The sequence below is a fragment of the Amblyraja radiata genome, chromosome 17 (genome assembly GCF_010909765.2).
Source record: "Amblyraja radiata isolate CabotCenter1 chromosome 17, sAmbRad1.1.pri, whole genome shotgun sequence".
NCBI lineage: Eukaryota > Metazoa > Chordata > Chondrichthyes > Rajiformes > Rajidae > Amblyraja > Amblyraja radiata.
Window position 1 is genome coordinate 19,182,264 of NC_045972.1, and position 18,561 is coordinate 19,200,824.

The following is an 18,561-nucleotide window of genomic DNA, read 5'->3' on the forward strand; positions in this document are numbered from 1 at the left end:
ATATTCAACTCACACGTGGCCAGCACTCAAGAGCAGGAATGAACATGAAGGTATGCAGCGCTATCTAATGGTAGTCATTTTACTATAGAATTACTGTGGAGAGCATGGCTCGGTGTGTTAAAGGGAACTATACAGTCTTTGTGGTTTTATGTTTAGTGTGGGCTTTAAAGAGTCCATCTTTTCTGTGCTCTGAAATGAATGCAAGCAAGCCTTGGCCAAAGCAGCCCCCATCTGGCAATTATGGAAAACATTTACTCTGCAAATGCCACGAACGCCTTATTTCATTTGCCATGTTATTTGAAGAATCCCATTTTGACCAAATTCAAGCCTCTGCATTGAGTAACTACCACCGTTTATATAAAAATAATATGTTTTTTTTCCTTCTTTCTCAGCACCCTTCTTTCCAGAGCCTTTCTAGATTAACATTTTTCTGGACCAAAGGAGGTCCAGCCTCCGAGAGAAGTCAAACAGTGGGACAAGTGTAGGGGAGGGGTAAAAAGTTAGGGCGAAGAAGGGGCTCTGACTAGGCAGCTGCTTTGCTGAACATCTGTGCTTTATTTGTCGTGGCCATTTATTGTAATTTTTCTTTCCCTTCCATTCCCACACCATGTCTGTCCTCTGCCTCCTTCATTGCCAGTGAGGCCAAACGCCACTTCATCCCAAGGTATAAACAATGAATTCACCTGCTTCCCATTTGTCCCTTTCTCTCCACCTATCTATCCTGGTTCTCCTCACATCACCTTTAATGCCTGTTAGTTTTGTTCATTAAGATTAATATTCAATTTTTGCCATTTTCACTTTTCAAAAATAAAGAAATAAATTAGCTGGCAACTGTGAGATGCATGAGGTCACAGGACAGAGTGTAGGTGCATGACGAGACGAGGGCCCCCCTTTTTCCTAGCCCCGTTACCATTTTTTCCTCTCCTCCAAGCACACTCATCCAACTGGATCCCCTTAACCCTTTGTCACTCATTATTCCCACTGGATTCACTTCCTCTGTAACTGCTCACCTCTCCTCCCTCTGTTTCCGTTTGCCGCCACCACCTCCCATTCCATTCCATTGTTCACCTTCCTTTCCCATTATATTCCAGAATTTGGAGATCGCCACATCAAATTCCAGCCTCTTGTTTTGCCTCCACCCCTTCCTTCCTCACCCGACTCTTATCTGCTGATCAAACGCTCCTCACTTTCTAGTGGATTTTGGTCCAATCTTTGCCATTTCAGTGCACACAATCAGTTTAGTCTTGAATGTTGCCTCCACTTAATCAATTGTATACAGGAGGATAATGGTACCATAATTTGTATGTGGAATGGTATAAAATCCGGAATTGACTCATGGTATCATTATTTGCAATACACGATGCCCGAGAGCTTTGAAAATTGTGAATGTGGCAACTTTTAAATTAATCTTCTCGAACAAAATGTTGTCAATTTCTTTATGGGATAAAATGTGTACAAAAGTGTATAATAAGTGAGCAGGAAAAGCTTTTGTGATGCTTTGAACTTATCCCTGATCAATCTAGTACTTGAACCCATTGAATCTGGCGTCCAAAAGATATTATGAAATCCCCTAAATTCTTTGGTTGTTTCCTAGGTAATGGTTGATATTTACTTCCCTTTTTTTTTAGCAATAAATATTTTTTAAGATCAGTTTTGGAATTTGTGTTAACTTGAATTGTTCCTCTTGTACTCGTAATGTCTAATGTTTGAAGTAGAAAGAGGTTTCTGTAATGGCTGTGTACTGACCATGACTGATGGTCCAATGTAGGGGAAGTTTCACATGCACTTAATCCAGTTTTTTATCCAATGCATATTTTACTCGTAGTTCTGCTAATATTGAATGTGGAATTTTGCCTAAGGCCCCAATAAATCTGCATTGTTAATCCATGTTTTCCAAACATTAGTCCATGTTTTCTTTACTATTTAACACTTTATCTGTGTGAGGAGAGCAAGAGTCTCTTGAATTACTACTCTTAACTGGCTCCTTCATGTAGCAATGTTACAAAATTTTGAGATTTTAAAAATCAAGTCTGTAATTTATCCCATCAGATAAAGCATAAAAATAAGTTTAATTTGACACCTAATTCACTTTCATATCTCAAGTATTTAAAAAGTTATGGCCATTTTCATACTGGGAAATGAGCATCTTGTTCCCTATTGATTTTCTATGGACATAACAAAAAAGCTGTGATCGTGAACAGTCAAAAGCCCATAACTTTCTTAAAAATTAAGAGAACTGAATGAAATTTTCAGTTATCATAGATTGAAGCATTCTGAAACAAATATAAAATAATCTTACTTGGATGACCTGAAATTAAAGCATATAATTAGTTAGTTACCTAATGGTAGCTAATTTCAGACTTCAATTACTAGATCTAAACATCTATCCATTTCTTAATAAATGATTAACATTTTTAAATAGCCTAAATGTCCAAATAATATTCACAAATAATTCACAATAAAACATGATTTTTAAATCTCATTTACATTAATTTATAGGCCAAATGGAAGGAATTTAGTGTTTAATTGCTGTAAATAAATGCCCATTTAAATCAGCTTTCCAGTGGGTCCCTGTGGAACGCGCTGGTTTAGAACGTTCACATTGCGGTAGATTTGTGCCCCAAATGCCGAGAAAAATACTGCGCGATATAATGGGCCCAAATTGAGCTACTCGCAATATTAAACTTAGTATAAAGGGATCTTTAGAAGCCCTTTTTAATGTAAAAATATACAACCTAACTTCTACTATTTGCTTTATGAGACCCTGCGGTTGCTGGCGGTCGCGGGTTTAGAGATTGATTTTTAAACTACTATAACTATTATTCAAGGCCTTTAAACCTAATAATAGCTTTTGCGACGGGGTCTTCCAGCGATTTTTCGTTAATAATTAACTAGGCTGAACATTTTCGATTGGAACAGCTTAGAGAAAATCGCGTTTTAAACCCGCCCCCTCTAAACGGCGCCAAAATCGCGCACACCCTCAGCAGCAGATCTTCAACGACGCTTCAGGTAGGCTTTGCAACATACCTACTTCATGAGACGGCTAAAAGTCTGGGGTAACGTTTCTTATAATAAGCAAAAAAGCTGCTGGAGAGGCTCAGCCCAGGATCTGTGCAGGGAAAGGGTAGTCGCTGTTTCTGGTCGTAACCCTGCATTAGGTCACAGCCTGAAATCTACTCCCCATTGCCTCTAGATGCTGCCTGACCGGTTGAATTCCTCCTGCAATAGATAGACACAAAATGCTGGAGTAACTCGAAGATGGACACACAATGCTGGAGTAATTCAGCAGGTCAGGCAGCATCTTTGGAGAAAGTGGATGAGTGACGTTTTGGGTTAGGACCCTTCTTCAGTCTCAAAAATTCTCCAGCAGTTTGGTTTTTGCTCCAGATTCCAGCATCTGCAGTGTCTCGTCTCAATTTCCTATTCTTAATCCAATTTCTCACCAATCCATATTTTACTCACCAGTCCTGATTAGTTCTGTGAATATTGCATGTGGAGATTTGCCAAAGGCCCCAAGTAAATCTGAGTGAACCTGTATCATTAGAGGTGTTGGCTTTCTAATGCATTAAAATGATGTTTACATTCAGCTTGACATGAGATGTGAGCTTTCTTTGAAAATCAGGTCTCTGACATCCTGCTGATTATATATCCATTAAGGCCAGTAGAATAGATAATTTATCATCTTTGTTTGGTGGGATTGCTACAATATTTTTCCACAATGGTAATTGCAATCAAAACTTCATGCACTACTTTTGGATGTCCGAAGGTTATTCAATAATCTGGTGTAAAGATGCTCACTGCCACTTAACACCCACAAGACTAACTTTACTGACTAACTTGACCCGCTGGAGTATTGATCCGTTTTTATGTGTGTTTAGTTTAGAGATACACCGCAGAAACAGACTCTTCAGCCCACCTAGCCCACCCCGACCGACAATCACCCTGTACATGAGCACTATCCTATACACTACTACTTACCAAAGCCAATTAACCTTCAAACTGCATGTCTTATGAACGTGGGAAGAAACCAGAGCACCTGTAGAAAACCCACATGGTCACGGAGCGAATGTAGAAACTCCGTATAAACAGCACCCGCAGTCAGAATCGATCCCGGGTCTCTGGTGCTGTAAGGCAGCAACTCTACCACAGCGCCACTGTGCTGCTCTATATTTGCTTTTAACCAAAAACTAGACTAAGTGGGGCCCGTTGGGTCCCTGTCACACGGGAGGCCTGGTCCCACAACAGAACCCGTTTCCCCAACGCAATATTCCACCACTCACCCATGCCCCCAACTGCCCAGGTGCGGCTCATTTCCCTTCATCCCCAGCACTCTCTCCCCCTCCTCTTCACCCTTCCTCTTCTTTCCCCTCCCCCAATCCCTCCCTCACTTCTCCCTCCCTCTCCTTTCCCCTACCCTCAGTCAATCCTTCCCCCATAACTCCTCTCCCCTCCCTACCCCACACCTATCCCTCTATCCCCCACTCCTCACCTCCCCCACTGCCCTCCTCTCCCTCTATTTCACACTCCCTTCCTCCCCCTCTATTTCCCCTCCTCCCCCACTCTCCATCCTCACCTCCTGTCTTTCCCCTCTCCTCCTACCCTCTCAAATCCATCCCTCACCTCTCCTTTCCCCTACGCTCAGTCACTCCAACCCTGCATAATCTTCTCTCCCTCCTGCCCCCCTCCTCCCCCACTCTCCATCCTCACCTCCCCCACTTTCCCCTCCCACTCCATCCCTACCCCCTCTCCCTCAATTCCCCCACACTCTCTCCTCGCCTCCCCAGGATCTCGAGGTTGCCGCTCCTCTGACCGGAGGCCGCGCCGACCAACGCCGGCAGAGGAGGGCAGGTGCCGGTGACACACAGCAGACGTGGCCGATCAGTGCGGTGATGGATGGATGGACGGATCCTGCATCTCCCTTTTCCTATTTCCAAAACTCCCTTTGAAATTCATTGTTGAACCCCAGATTTTTAATTTCTGATATAGTCTTTTACTTTAAAACAAATGGAACATTAAACTTCCCTATAATGATATTTCTACTAAACTTGTAAACCTTTCACTACTCTGATCATACTGAACTTCCCATTAGCATGAGGAAATCCATCAGGTTGATGTACAGATTTCTAAAATGTATGTTGCGGCAGCTTGACTGAGGTTTGCTAATATTTGAAGAGCAGGAGGAGTAAAGCAGCTTAATATTTGACACTGAAGGAATTGAAGGAGAGAGCAATAGATTGGAGAAAGTGGTGTTGATATAGAAATTAAGGCCATTAGACCTGCTTCTAGTTCCCTGTTCTTGGCTACCACTCTGCATCCTCTATAAGTGAAGAGATGGGTACAAATGGACTGATCCATTCTGGAAAATAGATGTTGTTTTTTTAGAGATACGACATAGAAACAGGCCCCTACATTGTGATGCCAACTATCAATCACCCATTCATACTGTTTTTATATTATTATACTTTCTACCACAATCCCTACACATTAGGGGCAAGTTTACAGAGATCAATTAACCTGCAAACCCTTGCGTCTTTGGAATGAGGGAGGAAACCCATGTGATTACATGGAGCACTTACAAACTCCACACAGAGCACCCAAGATCAGTATCAAACCTGGGTCTCTGGCGCTGTAACGTAGCAGCTCTGTAAGCATCATATTTTGCACATTAGAGAGGCAACATAGATTCTTTCTTTGAGGTTGACTTGGAAAGTAGATAGTCTCTAAGAGACAATTAGACAGGTACATGGGTTGGACCGGTGTTGAAGGATATGGGCCAAACACAGGCAGGTGGGACTAGTGTAGATGGCCATGTTGGGCTGAAGGGCCTGTTTCCACGCTGTATGACTCTATGATTATAACTAGAGAGTTCTTCATTTAATGTTGGCTGGGAAACTTGCAGTTTAAGGAAATAAAATAAGATTTGTTTTCTAGCTGCATCAAACTGAAGCAACTTCCCTGTGCTAGAAGTTTAACTGCTTCTCCAAAAATTATTCAAAGTCATCATTTAACCACCATGGCTCATTTCCATTGTAGCTATGTTGCAATTCCAAGATTCTTTAAATTCCAATAAGGTTATTTTTGCCTTTGTAGCAAGAATACACTAATCCACCTGTAGACAAGTTGTTTATATTTTATGGAATGAGGGATGAGTATAACCTCAAATTTTATTTTATCCTCAACATTTACCTCCCCTTTTAGGTGAATGAATTCAGTCTCTTTTGCTCAAATCTAATTGTCACCCTCATCAAATACCAGCTGTTTCATTCTCTTACTGGGCAACATTACAGTAAAATTCTTTTTTATTTCTCAACACCTTTTGAACTGGGCACTTTATAACCAAGAAGAAATGTCTTAATTTGGGCCTATGTTTTATAACCAAACATATTAGCTATTCCATCAAACCAAAGACACCTATTGTTAGTTGCTAGCTCATGCCCTATTAGGTTGTGCAATGGAAATATTAATGGCTTCCAAAATGTATTTCTTCAATAAAATTAATGTCACATGGAAGATATCACTTTCTGTTGAATCCCTGGACATCTGCATCCATTATCTTGTAAGATTCCAGCTACACTGATTTCTACCCTCCCAATTGGGAATAAAATCTGAATCAGTAGAGTGCACTTTGCAACGACTGGCATTTTATACTCAAAAGTATTTATTTTGAGATGCAAGTAATTTATAAATCTGCTTTAATTCACCAGAAACGCATGTCGTCGTCCCCCCCCCCCCCCCCAGACTTTTATTCCTAAAATACATTTTTTTACAGTGAGATAAGCAAGCCCTTATTGGATCTCATCATGAAGTAGATTGTTTGGCCTAAGGTCTCCAACGTAACCCAAATCTGGGGTGGAGTAGGGCTGCGTAAAGCAACACTGGACTATAGACAAAGAAGACATTATGGACTCCACCCTTCCTAGGTCATCTGCTACCAGCCCTGCTTCTAACCTTTTCTTACCACCAGTTCCCTCCCCTCTACTTTCAGTCTGAAGAACGTTCCCAACCAGAAATGTCACCAATCCTTTTTCTCCAGAGATGCTGCCTGACTCGCTGTGTTACTCCAGCACTTTGTGTCTATCTTGTATTTATATGGGTAATTGTCTACTTTTTTACCACAGCCCTTTATAATCAATGAAGCACTTTTCTTTAATGCAGTCAATACAGTAACAACATCAGCTAACTTCGTAAAGCATTCTTCCACACTGATGTATTACCTAACCAGCTAATCTATTTCTTGACGTGCATTTTGAAGGACAATTTTAAGCCAGGAGAGCAGAGATATCTTACCTGTTTGAGGTGTACTTTACAGTAACCAAGCAACCTTCCAACCAGCAGATAGATACAAAGTGCTGGAGTAACTCAGCTGGTCAGGCAGCATCTCTGGAGAAAAATGATGGGTGACGTTTAGGGTCAGGACCCTCCTTCAGACCAACGTCCAACTAGCACTTCTGTGGGAGGAAACTGGAGCAACCAGGAAACCCACACTGTTATAGGGAGGATGTAGGATCCAGATCACTGGAGTCGTGAAGCAACAGCATTACCGACTCTTCACTGCATGTTTAGTAACTATATCCAAGATCTAGTTCTTCTCAAGTAAGTCTATAATTTACATGAGCTACAAGTTCAGCCTGCTTTACTGTTGACTTTGGGCAAATTTCTGCCAAGAACAGGATAGGCACACTCTGGTTTGTAAATAATTTTGCCTAATTCTAGCATTCTCCATTGCCCAAGTAATACTAAATATCTATCATGTTTTGAAGAGCCATGGACCAGATTTAAGGTTGTCATAATGCACTTGGATTTTCCTGTCATTTGACTGGGCCTGTTGTGAACTTATTAAGAGGGATTGACTGTTAGAAATAGCCAATAACTTCATTATCATTGCTGGAACAGAAAGAATTGGGTTCCTTGAAAATGACAGAGCATATATAGTAACGCAGATGAGCTTTGTGGATTCATAACTGGAAAGTGAAGTAGTGTGTGTATTGTGCATTAAACATTGTAGTATTGTGTCCAATTTAGTTGCCCAACATTCAGAAAAATGTGAAGATCCTATAGAAGATATAAAAAAGATTTCACTAATTTGGCAAAACTGGGATTGTTATCCCTAAAATGAAGGTGGCTGAGAGGATATTTAATAAAATGTATATGATTGATTGATACTGCATGAAAACAGGTCCTCCACCCCAACATCAGAGACCCAGGTTTGATCCTGACCTCAGGTGCTGTCTGGGTAGAGTTTGCAAGTTCTCCTTGTGATCCGATGGGTTCCCCACAGATGTGTGGGTATGTATGTTAATTGGCCTCTATAAAGTTGCCACTGGTGTGTAGGGAATGGATAATAAATTGTGATAACATAACACTAGTGTGAACGGGTGATCGATGGTCAGCGGGGACTTGGTTGGCCGAAGGGCCTGTTTCCATGCTGTATCTCTAAACTAAACATTAAATCTTCAGCCTCCAACCCATCTTTGTACATTTCCTTTGGAATTAGGTATTTTGTTATACAAAATGCCTGTAAAATTTCCTATTAAAATAACATCCCATTTGTAATTTCACCCTTGAAGTCACTTAAGAACGGAATTTGATTGGGTCTGATTCACCTGGTTGACAATTGAATTTATTCTCAATATATTAAGGAAGTGCTTCCATTAGAAAGACGTCAAGGAGGGTAACTCCAATTTCTTATCAAACCAAATGAGATGCAACTAAAATAGGAACTCGTTTTTATTTCTTTAAAGCCATTTCTTTAACACTTAGGTTAAGCAAACCTTGTTTGCAGCAAATAGCAACCACGCTTGAAAGGGTATTTTGTTGAATGTCAAAGGCAGTGGCTTGAATCCAGGCAAGGATAGAAAGGTAACTCCTACATCACTGCCTAAGCTTTTACTCATTTAACACTCAGTAGCTTGCAGATTTTTATTTCTGTGTTGGCCTCACCTCTCCTGATCTTATAACCACGTTAAAGGCGCTGTGTAAATGCAGTCTGCTATATAAATGTAGGGTGATGGTAGTGGAAACGTGGTGGGAGGGAAGGCATTTGCCAAATACGGTGCAAATGAATGTATACATCGCTGCTGAGAATTTTTGGAAGAACTTTGGCACAGTTCTTGTTTTGTGTATATATATTTTTTTTAATTATGAATAAAGTTTATTTTGATTTTTAAACATTCCCATCGCACTGAAAAAATTGAAGTTTTAAATCCTATTTCAGAGCCCCAGTAACTGCAGGCATTTATTTATTTATTTCGATTACTGCTTAAAATTGAAATTAATCGCTCCTCACATTTTTTTTCATTTCAATTTGTTTCCAGCTTTAGGATTATTTTTTTTTAAACATTTAAACCGAGGAACTTTGTTTTTAATGATAGCTTTAAACGCGTATTTACTGGTCCTCAGTGTGCCAAGTGGAAACATGTATAATTCACAGGCCATTTTGGGGAACGTCTTATTACCATATATAATTTGTATTGAGATGAACACGCCTCTTTTTATTTATGAAACCCCTAAGTGCTGGAGGGATTCAGCTGGACTTTTCTCTCTTTCTTTTGATTGATGTAGTTCTTTATTTTGGGTCAAGATTCAAATTCAGACTGGGACATTCACAGGGGAAGGAAGCTTCTGTACACCTTTGTTCTGCTTCTCCTTTACACCCACAGGCAGAGGCTGCTGCTGCTGCCGGAATAGTTTCTGTCCAGGAATTACACGAACGGTGGCCAATGTATCTCTCTGTTGGTCCACGCCCTCAACACGTCGCCGCCACCCTTTCTTACCTCCATGGGAAGCCAGGTTCGCAGCGATATTCCGCTTTGTCTCTACCCCCGTAACGTATAACATCTAAATGATGATCCGAGTGACACCAAACCAACAACGTTGCAATTAGTCGGCATCCGTCCAATTTGTTCGCGGGTGGGGAAGGGCGGTGCGAGCAGGCTTACACCCTAAAAAAGTTGGGAGGGGGAGAGGGAGGGAGGAAGGAAGGAATACAGAAGAGTAGGGAGTATGGGAGGGGAGGAGTGGAGAAGAGAGGAGGGAAGGAAGGAGGAGAGTAGAGAGGAGGGGAGGAAGCAGACACACCTTCGCGAGAACCTGGGTAAACATAAGCTGACGCTGCCTGGTAACGTTCAGCTAATCAAGCGCCGCTCGCCATGTGCTCGTCGATCTAATGCTGGGCTTTTCTGGCGACTTTCAATACAGGGAGGCGGCCGGAGCCTGCAGTTGGGCGCTTCGTCCGGGGGGGGAAACTGAAGGTGCATGGGCATAAAGAGGAAACTGAGAGCGTGGTAGCAGCCTTTGGAGCCGAGGGTAGGTAAAGTAGAAGTCAAGTTTGCAGCGGGCTGCAGCCGCCCACCCTTTGTCCCAGTGTCAGTTGCCCCCGCCCCCTCTATTCTCAATGTCCCATTCAGTTTCACGGACTGCCCTTGCAACCAGAGCGAAAACGGTAAAATAATATGCCTTTCAAAAGCGTTCCCTAAAATGTCCTGTAACGACTTGTAAAATTGCCACTTGTTAGAGCGTAGAGTTACCACTTGTACAGCATAGGAACAGACCCTTCGACCCACAATGTATGTGCTGAACACGATGGCAAATTCAACTGGTCCTATGCCTGCACATGATCCACATCACTCCGTCCCCTGCAAATTCATATTCCTGAAGAAAGGTCCCGACCCGAAACGTCACCAATCCATTAGACAGACACAAAGTGCTGGAGTAACTCAGCGGGTCAAGCAGCGTCTCTGGAGAAAAAGGATGGGGTGGCGTTTCGGATCGGAACCGTTCTTCAGACTGAAAGCGATGTACCCTCCAGGGATGCTGCCTGACCCGCTGAGTTACTCCAGCGTTGTGTGTCTGGCTTTGGTGAGCCAGCATCTGCAGTTCCTTATTTCTGCTTATCTAAAAGTTTCTTAAACGCCTTTATTGCAACTGCCTTCACCACTACCATCCCTGCCTGCGCCTTTCAGGCACCCACACCCTCTGTGTTTAAAACAAAACTTGCCTCGCACATCTCCTTTAAACTTTGCCCACCTCGCCTTAAAGCTACGTTCTCTGGTCTTTGTTATTGCCACCCTGGGGGTAAAAAAGGTTCTGACTGTCTATCCCATCTATGCCTCTGCTAATTTTGTATACTTTTATCGGGTCTCCCCCTCAACCTCCAACGCTTCAGGGGAAAAAACAACCCAAGTTTGTCCAAATTATTAAAGTACTGCTAAATCCAGGCAGCATTCTAGCTATTTTGAAGATTGAAAGTGAACGTTTATTTCTAATACAAACGCATCAGTCTGCCGCTGTCAGGCAGACGTTGGAAAGGGATCAGAGCACCCTATCCTCTTTTCATCCCTCAGATTGTTTGACAGTTTATAATTCCTCGCATGCTTATATAAATACGTGTATTGTGTCTGTGTGTGCGCGCAGGCTTGCTTCTTTGATGGGACCTGTGGGCTGAGACGCGAGTGGAGGTGCTGGGATAGGTGGTGAGCGGAGTGCAGGCACAACTGATGGAGACTTGAACAGAGAGAGTACGCTTCACCCTCGCTCAGATCCTTGCAGAAGCCAGTCAGAAGAAGGGCCCGGACCCGAAGCGTCACTTATTCGTCTTCTCCAGTGATGCTGCCTGACCCGCTGCATTACTCCAGCATTTTGTGTCTAGCTTCCGAGAAGCCACAGAAGGCACCCAGCTGCCCGCAGGGCTTTGCCCAGAGATTGCAATAAGGCGAAAGGTGAGTCGCTGCCTCGTTGTTGGGTTGGATGCTTGAAACACACACGGCCCTCGTTCTGCTTGCTAAGTACCTGTCTCTACAAGTTTGCATGTTGTGCCTTGCTAAGCAACACGCCGCGTTTCCTTCTGCGGTTTCAACCAAGTCCCCTTGAACCGCAACTTAAACCCACTTCTGCTATTAAAAAAAAGCGACTTGTATTCGACACGCGAGTTTTGTGCAGTGGACCCCCCACCCCTTCTAGGCGCTCGGCGGGACCACTGTTTAAGTTTGGCAGTGGGGTAGCTTCCGATTGCCAAAAACCTGGGTCAATTTTGAAGGCGCGGCATGGATAGATAGATAGAGAGAGAGGACAGAGAGGAGGACCCAGCGCATTGAAGCAAGGCGAGGGGGAGGTCCGTATGTTTCAGAAACTTTGGGACTTCGGGAAGTTGTAGCGACGACAAGGAGGGTAGGGTTTACAAATAAGGATCTTAAAATCGGGGTCCCGCTGGTCTGAGTGCCTGTGTGAGTCAGCAGGTAAAGAAGTGATGAATGAACGGGGTTTGGCCCAAATGGAGACAAAAGGAACTGCAGATGCTGGAATCTTGAGCAAAGCACAAAGTGCCGGAGGAACTCGGCGAGTCGGGCAGCATCTGAAGAGGGATATGCGTAGATGGCGTGTAGGGTTATGGACTCTTGACTGACCGAGTTCCTCCAGCACTTAGTTTTGGTTTCAGGCTGTGGCCCAAGTTAGGATCAGTATAACGGAGAAGTGGGGGGAGGACGTAATTTTATTTCGTGACTTTTATATAACGTGCCGGAGCGTTTTACGGGTGGAGAATGGATGCTAGGCACCGAACGGGAGAGGAACCCGGGGAAGTGACACGGTCCAAGAGGTGTCCTTTGGAGATTGCTTGTGAAAGTGGGAGAAAGGAGGAGAGTTTTTGAGTACTCGTTGAAGCATCCATAACTGCTGGCAAACTTGTAGTTGAGGAAGCAACTTGTTATCCAGAAACAGTGAGATTTCGCCTTGGATCTGAAAATGGTGTAATATGTGATGCTGTGTCAAGTCATCTAGGAATAGTGCTAAGGTAATGAAATGAATTAACTTGAGAAACATAATCCAGTTCATAGATTCTGAAGAAGGGCCCCGACCTGAAACCTTCATGTCCAGAGATGCTGCTAGCCCCATTGAGTTACTCCAGCACTTTATGCATTTTTTTTAGTAAACCAGCACCTGCAGTTCCCTGTTTCTAGCCACAGGTACCTTTTGATGTGTACTTGGTAAACTCATCTCATCTCCCCCAACCATCTGGTCCCTTGCTGGGAATGGCATGGGAGTAATATTCCAAGCAATAAGGGCAATACCAAAGGGTATTGATGATTCCAAACAATGAGCAACACCAAAAGCTATTGACCAAATTGATGATTTATACTTAATTTGTTGCGATTTAACCAACCGGAAATTCTTCGGGTTATAAATCAATAAACTGCAGATAATTTCTATGGATTTGCTTACAATTGGCCACACCAGTGGTGTGAATGTGGATGTCAGTGCTGAGGTGATAGTGCCTTTAGTGGATTCTTGATTAGTAAGGGTGTCAGGGGTTCTGGGGAGAAGGCAGGAGAATGGGGTTGAGAGGGAAAGAAAGATCAGCCATGATTGAATGGTGGAGTAGACTCGATGGGCTGAATGGTCTAATTCTGCTCCCAGAACTTATAAACATGACATTTCTGAAGTGAATTAACTTCAAGAAGGACACAAAATGCTGGAGTAACTCAGTGGATCAGGCAGCCTCTTTGGAGAAAAGAATTAGGTGACTCTGAAGAAGGGTTTTAACCCAAAATGTCACATGTTCCTTTTCTGTAGAGATGCTGTCTGAGTTACACTAGCATTTTGTGTCTATCTTTGGTGTAAACCAGCATCTGCAGAACTTCCAGAACAAGGGGTCACAGTTTAAGGATAAGGGGGAAATCTTTTAGGGCCGAGATGAGGAACACGTTTTTCACACAGAGAGTGGTTAATCTCTGGAATTCTCTGCCGCAGAAGGTAGTTGAGGCCAGTTCATTGGCTATATTTAAGAGGGAGTTAGATGTGGCCCTTGTGGCTAAAGGGATCAGGGGGTATGGAGAGAAGGCAGGTACAGGATACTGAGTTGGATGATCAGCCATGATCATATTGAATGGCGGTGCAGGTTCGAAGGGCCGAATGGCCTACTCCTGCACCTATTTTCTATGTTTCTATGCAGTTCCTTTCTCTTCATGACCTAGCCCAATTCTTACTTTCCATGGCCCTGCATCATATATCACTTAATTCTCAGTATCAACCCCATCATCTCAATATTTCATGGTTGCAAGTTGCAAAGGTAATTTTTTTCAGTGTTCCTTTTAATTTCTTCCCCCATCGCTCTGGTCTCTTGTTGACCCTACAGTTCTACGAGTGGCCTTTGCATGTCTCTGAGATTATTTGGCAAATGGCAGCCGACTCTTCGGCCCCGAGTCACAGCAGAGCCTTGCCTCACCTCGCTGTCTCCCAGTATGTGCTTGACCCCTTACAAACCGTCTAGCCGAAGCAAAGAGTGCAACCTTAAAATGGGAACATTGTTCTCCCTCACTAGCTCTCAATTACAGTACTCAAGCCAACCATATGTACAATAACAACATTTAAATGACACTTGGACAGGTACATGGAAAGGAGAGGTTTACAGAGATGTGGTCCAAATGTGGGCAATGTGACGAGCTTAGATGGAGCATCTTGATCAGTATGGACGAGTTGGGCCTAATGGGCCTGTCCCACTTAGGCGATAGTAGACAAAAGTGCTGGAGAAACTCAGCGGGTGTAGCAGCATCTATGGAGCGAAGGACATAAGCAGAGTTTCGGGCTGAAACCCAAGAAACGTTGCCTATTTCCTTCGCTCCATAGATGCTGCTGCACCCGCTGAGTTTCTCCAGCACTTTTGTCTACCTTCCATTTTCCAGCATCTGCAGTTCCTTCTTAAAAGCATCTTAACCACTTAGGCGATTTTTCGGGCGAGTGGAGCACACGCGCGCGCACACACACACACACACACACACACACACACACACACACACACACACACACACACACACACACACGCGACAGGGCAAGGGGGGGAGCGTTGTCTGAGTGAAATTCAAACGGTGCAATGTGATACAGACACACCACACACCGCGATGAACAGGAAGGCTGGCGCTGTAAAAAGACGGTGAAATCACAGTGTACTGGAAGTCCTTTAAAAGAGGGGGGGGGGGGGAGAGAAGGAGTGGAGACAACTTTTAAGAAGCCAGAGTTACACGGCTGTGAAGCTTGGCGGACATTAACATTACCGGTCGGTTATCCTTGGTTTCTGAAAACTACTGCTTACGTTTTTTCCCCAATGATCCAATGAAATTCACCGGTCAGCACCGTTACAACATACGAGAACCCTCGACCTCCTGGCGACTCACCTACGGCACGAGAATTCTCGCTACTCTCCATGGCGGCTTCATTCTGGTTAGGCGACAATAATGAGGTCGCAACTAGTTCCCAGAATGCGGGAACTCCTCACGACCATGAAGGCAACTCCCTGGCAACTACCCGCGAACATGTGGCGACCGCATAGTCGCTTAAAAAGTCGCCTAAGTGGGACAGGCCCATAAGAGCCTGTTTCCCTGCTCATGAGTCAAGAGAGTTTATTGTCATGCGTCCCTGATAGGACAATGAAATTCTTGCTTTGCTTCACAACAGAACGAAGAAGGCACGAATACAGAACAGATCAGTGTGTCCATATACCATGATATAAATATATACGCACATGAATGAATAAACTGATGAAATGCAAATAAACAGATAATGGGCTATTAATGTTCAGAGGTTTGTCCGAGCCGAGTTTAATAGCCTGATGGCTGTGGGGAAGTAACTATTCCTGAACCTGGTCGTTGCAGTCTTCAGGCTCCTGTACCTTATATCTGAAGGTAGCGGGGAGATGAGTGTGTGGCCAGGATGGTGTGGGTCCTGGATGATGCTGCCTGCCTTTTTGAGGCAGCGACTGCGATAGATCCCCTCGATGGAAGGGAGGTCAGAGCCGATGATGGACTGGGCAGTGTTTATTACTTTTTGTAGTCTTTTCCGCTCCTGGGCGCTCAAGTTGCCGAGCAAAGCAACGATGCAACCGGTCAGCATGCTCCCTACTGTGCACTTGTAGAAGTTTGAGAGAGGCCTCCTTGACATACCAAACCTCTGTAATCTTCTCAGGAAGTAGAGGAGCTGATGTGCTTTCATTATAATTGCATCGGTGTTCTCGGACCAGGAAAGATCTTCAGAGATATGCACGCCCAGGAATTTGAAGTTCTTGATCCTTTCCACCATCGATCCGTTGATATAAACGGGACTGTGGGTCCCCATCCTACCCCTTCCAAAGTCCACAATCTGTTCCTTGGTTTTGCTGGTGTTGAGGGCCAGGTTATTGTGCTGGCACCATTTGGTCAATCGGTCGATCTCTCTTCTATACTCTGACTCGTCACCATCAGTGATACGTCCCACAACAGTCGTGTCGTCAAATAACTTGATGGTGGAGTTCGCACTATGACCAGCTACACAGTCATGAGTATAGAGTGAGTACAGCACGGGGCTGAGCACGCAGCCTTGAGGTGCTCCCGTGCTGATTGTTATCGAGGCTGACACATTTCCAACAATACGAACAGTCTGTGGTCTGTGAATGAGGAAGTCGAGGATCCAATTGCAGAGGGATGCACAGACCCAGTTTTGCGAGTTTGGTAACCAGCTTAGAGGGGATGATTGTATTAAATGCCGAGCTGTAATCAATGAATAACAGCCTGACATATGAGTTTTTGTTGTCCAAGTGGTCCAGAGCGGAGTGGAGGGCCAGCGAGATTGCGTCCACCGTTGATCCGGTGTGGCGGTAGGCAAACTGCAGTGGATCCAGGTTTTTGTCGAGGTAGGAGTTGATTTGCGCCATGATCAACCTCTCAAAGCACTTCATCACCACCGACGTTTGTGCCACTGGTCGATAGTCATTGAGGCACGTCACCTTGCTCCTCTTGGGCACCGGTATAATTGATGCCCTTTTAAAGCAGGTGGGAACCTCAGACCTCAGAAGTGAGAGGTTGAAAATGTCCGTAAAAACTCCAGCCAGTTGGTCCACACAGGTTGTTAGAACACGATTGGGTATACCATCAGGTCCAGGCGCTTTTCGAGGGTTCACCCCTCTGAAGGATTTTCTGATGTCGGCCTCTGTGACTGTGACTGAAATACCATCAAAGCGAATGGGGGCTTGAGAAGGCACGTCAGTGGTCTCCCTATCAAAGCGTGCGTAAAACGCATTGAGCTCGTCAGGGAGTGATGCTGCATGACTCTATGACCCTAATGCTTATTGGCATTGGCCTTATTACAGGCATTTTCTCCAGTTGTTTAGTTTTAGTTTAGAGATACAGCATGGAAACGGGCTCTTCGGCTCACCGAGTGCACGTCGACCATTGATCACCTGTTCAATAAGGGTCGTTGGGAAGAAAGTGCGACTTATAGTCCACATCTGCCCTGTCACAAACCTCATTAGGAAATCGAAATTTTACTGATGATTTCTGATTGCAGTAATTCGAAACAGAGCTGTTAAAATGATCAAAACCAGTACTTCTTTTACCAAAAATTGAATCATTCTTGTGAAGCCCTGTGAAAATCAGGAGGTGAGTTCCACCATGGCAGCTAAAGAATTTAAATTCAACTCGTTAAGTAAATCTTTTGTACAAGCAAAAAAAATCAATCTGAGTGGTAACCATGGCACTATCGGATTGTCATTAAAAATCCCTCTGGGTCACTAACAGCTTTCAGGAAATGGGATATACCATCTTTACTTGGTCTGACCTTTCTGTGACTTCAAGACCACCACTGATATTGAATGTCAACTTGCCTCTTCAATTCTGGGAAATTGAGGATGGTCAAATATGCTGCCATTTCAATGACCTCTACAATAAACACAAAAAAAATGCAATTAATTCACTTGTGATTACATGAAGTGACTGCAATTTCAATTTCAGGAGCTCCTAGTTGTAAATATAGTGAACTTAGAAAATAGACATAAATAAAACCTACTGGATAAGAAAGTGGTGTAAACTTTTTTAAGTTGAATTTGATTTTGGAGTCATTATTGTGCTTTGTGGATTTGTTTTACTTTTACTGTTGTTTCTGCACGACATCAGAATGCCAAATAGGTTGGCCGATTTCCAAATAGATATGAAGACACGAGGAACTGCAGACAAAATGTGTCGGAAGGAACTGCAGATGCTGGTTTACACCAAAGATAGACACAAAATGCTGGAATAACTCAATAGGTCAGGCAGCATCTCCAGAGAAAAGGACTGGGTGATGTTTCGGGACAGGATCACGCAACCCAAAACATCAACTATTCCTTTTCTCCAGAGGAACTGCAGATGCTCGTTTACAACAACAAAAAAGTGCTGGAGTAACTCAGTTGGACAGGAAGGAGGGAATGGACAGGCAACGGTTTGGGTCAGAACCTTTCTTTAAACTGTTTGTAATAGGGGGAAGAAAGCTGGAAAATAAGTGGGGCTGGACAAAGCCAGGAGAGTGATAGGTGGATACAGGTGATGGGATTGGGGTACGATTGGCAGATGGGTGGGCAATGGCTAGAGATGAAAAGGAGATAAAAGGGTGTGAGAAGGAGAAAAGAGAAGTGAAATGTGCAGGTAGAGGAAGGGATATTGTGTGCAAAGGGATGAGGGGGTGGGATAATGGGGGACGTGGGTGCTCATCTGGCTGGTGCACAGGGAAGGGGGGGGGAGGAGGGGAAAGGTGGTGTTCCCCAAAGTTGGAAAATTCAATGTGCAT

At 43.9% G+C, this 18,561-nt stretch overlaps 1 long non-coding RNA gene across 1 annotated transcript in view; it reads left to right on the forward strand.

Annotated features, from left to right (window-relative positions):
• Positions 1-10,082: 10,082 nt before the first annotated feature.
• LOC116982557 overlaps positions 10,083-18,561 on the forward strand; it is a 36,686-nt gene continuing 28,207 nt past the window's right edge. The window contains exon 1 of the long non-coding RNA XR_004414492.1: positions 10,083-10,305. This is a non-coding gene — a long non-coding RNA (uncharacterized LOC116982557). The remainder of the gene's footprint in view (positions 10,306-18,561) is intronic.